Source organism: Pipistrellus hanaki (genome assembly GCF_964339955.1).
Source record: "Pipistrellus hanaki genome assembly, chromosome: 13".
NCBI classification, from domain to species: domain Eukaryota; kingdom Metazoa; phylum Chordata; class Mammalia; order Chiroptera; family Vespertilionidae; genus Pipistrellus; species Pipistrellus hanaki.
The window spans coordinates 15,430,721-15,437,192 of NC_140515.1; positions in this window are offsets into that span (position 1 = coordinate 15,430,721).

The following is a 6,472-nucleotide window of genomic DNA, read 5'->3' on the forward strand; positions in this document are numbered from 1 at the left end:
GACACCTGCCTTTTTCCGCATGCACTCCTGGTGGTCGGCACACATCATACCAACCTGTTTTTTAGTCTATTTGCATATTAGGGTTTTATATAGAGAGATATATCAGCAGAGGGAATGGCTTGCTATCTTTAATTATACCAGTCTCATTTTTAGCTCATTATATTTTACATGTTACAAGCTTGATTAACATGTTAAGTGCCCAGTCAGTCACTGGTGACTGAAACCATACTTTCCATCCAGAAGACAAAACAGGCTGGGCACTTAACGTGTTAACTTGAATCTTTTAATTATGGTTGCAATCCAATCATACTTTTTTTGAGGTTATACTTTAGTTATCTAAAAATTAGATTTTGGGTTCTATCTCAAAGTCTTTAATTTTGTATGCACCATCAGTCTCTTAGGTCAGTGTTTCCCAACCTTCTCTCATGATGAGAATCACCTGGTGGAGTTGTTAAAACACAGATTCCTGAATCCCAACTAAGAAGTGCTAAACTAGAATTTTTGGGAACATATAGGTAAAATTGTATACTTAACTAGTGCTCTAACACAGATGTTATATACAGAGCACTAGTTAGGTATGCAATTTTACCTATATGTTCTCAAAAATTCTAGTTTAGCACTTCTTAGTTGGGATTCAGGAATCTGTGTTTTAACAACTCCACCAGGTGATTCTCATCATGAGAGAAGGTTGGGAAACACTGTCTTAGGTGATATCTATAGATACCTACTCCTATCTTTTGCATTTTGATCCTTCCTAATTTTATTCTTGAAGAATAACCTTAAATTTAGTTTTGGGAGTAAGTTGCTATAGGTACTTTATGGCACTTACTTGGGATCTAAACATGCAAATAATAAAGAAATGTATGATAGCCTCTTCATTAATATTTCTTCTGCTTTCTTCCTTTCTACAATCTTCTTTACAGTCAGAGTGATTTTTTTCAAAACATAAATCAGAATTTGTAATCCCCCCTCCTCAAACCCTGTGGTGGCTTCCCACTGCCATTAGAGTAGAACCCACACTCCTTCACACGTTCCTCATGATCAGGCACTATTTCCCTCTTCCATCTCATCCTTACAGGTCCCCTCATCCAGTCGGTTTGCTCATGCACACCAAGCACAGTACTATCTCAAGAACTTTTGCGTTTGATGTTGCCCCTCCATGAGCATCTTTCACACAGCTTCACATATTCTTCACCTGTCATTCTGAGATAGTCCTTTCTCGCTCACCTTATAAAAAAGAATCCCTTTCACCATCACTTTCTATTTTTTCACCTTATTTTTTATAGTACTTATCACTACCTAATATATATTTGCGTGTGTGTATACATGTATATACATGCATACATATCTGGTATATTTGCTTGCTTATATATTATCTTTCTCTCCCACTAAAATATAAATTTCATGATGCAGGAACCCTGTTTATCTTGCTGATTGTTGTATCCTTAATAGCTAAAATAGCACCTAACCCTATTATTTATAACAGAACTATATAACAAATGAATAAATAAGACCTAGTAGCCACTGTGGTATTCAATGGTAGAAGAGAGATCTCAAGTTGAGAAAGGGCAGCAGAGGCAAAGTAAAGAAGTTATGTATCAGGTTCCTCAGTATAGTTCATTTGATATATGTGCCCATCATTGTAGTTTATGACCCCAATCACTTTTTTTTTTCAATTTTAGAAATTTGACTTTCTATATTGTACAGTAGAATTAAAAATGGTATGTTAAACATGCTTTGTAGAACTACATTCATATAAATGACTTACTAAATTTATGGTGTGATGTTTGCATATGGACTATCCTATATAATAAAAGGCTAATCTGCAAATTGTCCCTATGGGTGGGAGTTTGACCAACTGGGAGTTAAACGTGTGCTGACCACTAGGGAGCAGCATGGAACATGGCGGGCAATGGCGACGTGGTGCTGGCAGTGGGCGGCATTGGAGGCACTGCCATCCTGATGGGCCCTGATGAGAGTAGGATGGTAGAGCAGGTGAGCGGGCGGTGCCAGGCCAAGGCAGGTGTGAAGGGAAGCCCCAGCCAGCAGCTGGGGGAAGGGAGGTCCCAGCCGGCAGTTGTCAGCTGCTAGGGTCTCTACCTGTGCATGTATTTCATGCTTTGGGCCTCTAATACTGCAATAATATAAAATCTATTAGAAAGTTGTTGTTTCTGAAGCTACACTATAATGCTAAATCTGAAGTTTGCAAAATAATCCTGCAGATGTGCCTCATAATAATGCTTTAAATTGCTACCAAATGACTACAGATTCAAAGAAATAAAATTAAATAATGACTTATGTAGTATTTTCATTATTTTCTATATCATTAGCATAAAATTCTTGAGAGAGAAGTAATTCACAGTAGAGACAACAGAAAATATGTTAACTTGTTAAAAGTATTCTAGCATTGTTGAGATCAAGGTTTTTTTTTGAGTAGTTTTTCTTAAATAATTTTGTTTTGCATGTGAACTTTTAATATATTTGTGTAAGATAACTTTTCTAAAAAGATGATTTAGAAGTATGACAATGAACATTATATTATTTCTCAAAACTAGTTGACTTTTTTGGTTCAAATGAATTATAGCTGTTGAATACTTTGAAATTCCCTTTAAGATCACTATTTTGTTTCCATTGATAGTGTAAAAAGAGTCTGTTGACACTTAATGTGAGTTTATGGAAAGTTCTGTGAAAAGAACACCTTATTTTATATGAATTCATTTCTCTAACAATTTTGCTATATATATAGCAAATTATTATATATATTCATATAAAATGTCCACCTTGATTGAAAGTAGACCACGCTTAACATACATAGAAAAAGAAATACAAAGTAGTAAGTTCATCTTCCTATCTCAGACCTAATTAGATATTTTAACTCAGTTTATGCTGGAAATAATGGTAAGCCCTCTGACCTTTACAAGTGAGGACAATGGAGTTTGCGCTGATTGGCTGGAGTGGCAGTATGGTGAAGTGGTGCTGTCTTCCCAATTGGCTGGAGGGGCAGTGTGGTGAAGTGGTTCTGTCTTCCCAATTGGCTGGAGGGGCAGTGTGGAGAAGCGGTGCTGTTGCCCTGATTGGCTGGAGGGGCAGTGTGGAGAAGCGGTGCTATTGCCCTGATTGGCTGGAGGGGCAGTGTGGAGAAGCGGTGCTATTGCCCTGATTGGCTGGAGGGGCAGTGTGGAGAAGCGGTGCTGTTGCCCTGATTGGCTGGAGGGGCAGTGTGGTGAAGCGGTGCTGTTGCCCTGATTGGCTGGAGGGGCAGTGTGGAGAAGCGGTGCTGTTGCCCTGATTGGCTGGAGGGGCAGTGTGGTGAAGCAGTGCTGTTGCCCTGATTGGCTGGAGGGGCAGTGTGGAGAAGCGGTGCTGTTGCCCTGATTGGCTGGAGGGGCAGTGTGGAGAAGCGGTGCTGTTGCCAAGTTACTGTGCATGGATTCTTGCTCCAAATTTCCTACCTGAGAATGCAGTTTCATGTTGACAAGAAAGGGGAAATATTGCCTTCTTTATTTCACAGGATACTTGTGAGGGCCAAATAAAATAATGCATATGACATGGTTTCAGAGTTGATATATACAATGAAAAGTATGATTTTCACTTCTGGGCAGCATTAATGATAAAGTAGACCTATTTTATTAGACTGTATTAAACAATCTTGCAAAGTGAGTTAATATCCTAATTATAATCTAGAGGCCCGGAGCATGAAAATTCATGCACTGGAGTGGGGGATCCCTCAGCCCAGCCTGCCCCCTCTCACAGTCTGGGAGCCCTTAGGAGTGGGAGGCGACCCAGCAATCAGGGGAAGGTGATGCCCCATCACGCCTCTGCTGCTGCCTCGGCTGGCCCTGGTAACCTGAGCCTCAAGAGGCTGGGCAGCTGCCATCTGAGGTTTGCCTGTGCCTCCGGCTGACCCTGGGCAGACTTTATGCTGGGGGACTGAGGGAACTGGGGGACTCAAGGTAGGTGCATAGAGTGTCTGGACCCACTTGGGGGTGGGCACAGCTGTGCCACACACATGCTGCCCTAGTGGGGCAAGGGGACTAGGCACCGCCATCTTGTGGCTGTGGACACCACCATCTTTGAGGGCATGGTAGTCAGTTAGCGTATTCCTTCCTTATTGGCTGTGGGCACCGCCATCTGTGAGGATGTGATGGTCAATTAGTATATCCCCTCTTTATTAGATAGGATTGTTTAACTTAGGTTATCATTCTATCTTGTGGATTTAGTTTCCTTGATAACACAGCTCTGGTGTACAGGCATTCCTCAGGTTACATTGGACTCGGACTCGGACTCGATGTATGTCATTTTGTGGTTATGTTGCCATCTCCCATTTATGAGTGACGTAGGTGCTTATGTAGGTGGGTTCCAACTTACGGCAAAAATCTTGTTATGTCATGCCATAGGAATGGATCCCAATATAACCTAAGAATCTACTGTATTTTAGTTCTAATTAATTCTATAAATTTTCAGTTCATATCTTTTTTTTGTAATCCTCACTGGAGGCTATTTTTTCCCCCATTGATGCTCAGAGAGTGGAAGGAAGTGGAATAGGAAGGAGGGCGGGAGGGAAAGGGTGGGGAAGAAAGGGGAGGGTGAGGGAAGAGGGAGAGAGAAATATCAAATATATTTCTCTACATCATTTGGTTGCCTCCTGCATGAGCCTTGACATAGGCCAGGGATGAACCTGCTACCAAGGTCCCTGCCCTTAACAGGGAATCGAACCCACAACCCTTCATTATGCAGGCCTATGCTCTACTACTGAGCAACACTGGCCAGGACTCCAGCTCATATCTTTTCAAAGATAGTATTTTTTCTCATCTCTGAAATAACATGAGCTGAGTAGACTGATAATTGCTAAATTTACTAGTATTTAGCATGTGAATAAAGGTATTTATGCGTGTATTTAACATGAAAATAAAGGTTGATTTTTTACAGTAAATCTTGCAAGCTTATCCTTAGCTCTACATCTTTTTATTTATTTATTTATTTATTTATTTATTTATTTATTTATTTATTTTAATATATTTTGTTGATTTTGTACAGAGAGGAAGGGAGAGAGATAGAGAGTTAGAAACATCGATGAGAGAGAGTCATCGATCAGCTGCCTCTTGCACACCCCCTACTGGGGATGTGCCCACAACCAAGGTACATGCCCTTGACCGGAATCGAACCCGAGACCCTTCAGTTCCCAAGCCAACGCTCTATCCATTGAGCCAAACCGGTCTCAGCTACATCTTTTTTTTTTTTTTTTAAACATACTTTATTGATTTTTTTTTTTTTTTTTTTTTTACAGAGAGGAAGGGAGAGGGGTAGAGAGCTAGAAACACCGATGAGAGAAAAACATCCACCAGCTGTCTCCTGCACACCCCCTACCAGGGATGTGCCCACAACCAATGCACATGCCCCTGAACGGAATCAAACCTGGGATCCTTTAGTCCACAGACCGATGCTTCATCCACAGAGCCAAACCAGTTTCAGCTCTACATCTTTTTTTAAATTTTTTATTACGCATTGTGAACTAATGTTCTCAGGCTTTTTAGGCTCACGAGAACTGAGTATTCATTTTTCTTTCTGAAACTTACAGAAATTGATTCTCAAAAGTCACTGATAAAGTAAATAATTTAAAGTTAACTTAAAATGTTTTTAAACCCACAGAGTTAAGGTTCTCAGGAAAGTAGAATTAACAAACCTATCGGAATTTGAAGTATTCCTTGGAAGCACAAAATTATAATCCTTTTGAATCCCCAGATATGTGAAAAAGATTTGGTTATTTCCAATTGACTATTTAAAAGAGAGTTGTACTATTTGTATTTAAACTTTGTAATTATTCATAGGGACACTTCAAGCAAGAGTGAGCCTTATCTAAAGCTGTGCAAGAAAATCTTATCTGTCTTGGAGAAGAGATATAAGTTTTCAGAAAAATTGAAAAAAAACACACATACCTGGATTCAGACAAGTAGCCTATTTTGAAATCTTACTTTGGCAGTAACATTATTATTTTTAAAAAATATATTTTATTCATTTTTTACAGAGAGGAGGAGAGAGGGACAGAGATCTAGAAACGTCAATGAGAGAGAAACATCGACCAGCTGCCTCTTGCACACCCCCTACCAGGGATGTGCCTGCAACCAATGTATATTCCCTTGACTGGAATCGAACCCAGGACCCTTCAGTCTGCAGACCGACGCTCTACCATTGAGCCAAACCAGTTTCGGTGGCAGTAACATTATTAATATACTATATCTGCAGTAGCGAAGTAAAAACCAAACTCTTTAGCTTGATGTTTAAGGTCTTCCATGTTATAGCTCTCATCTAATTTTCTAAGATGGAAATTTTGTTTATGCCTGACTTTCTACATCATTGACATAAACAGCATTGCCTTTATTACTACTTTGTCACCCGAAATCTATCCATCTCTCAAGGATAGATCTCAACTGAATTATTATCATTTCCTTCTTGAACTTTTGCTCTGAACTCC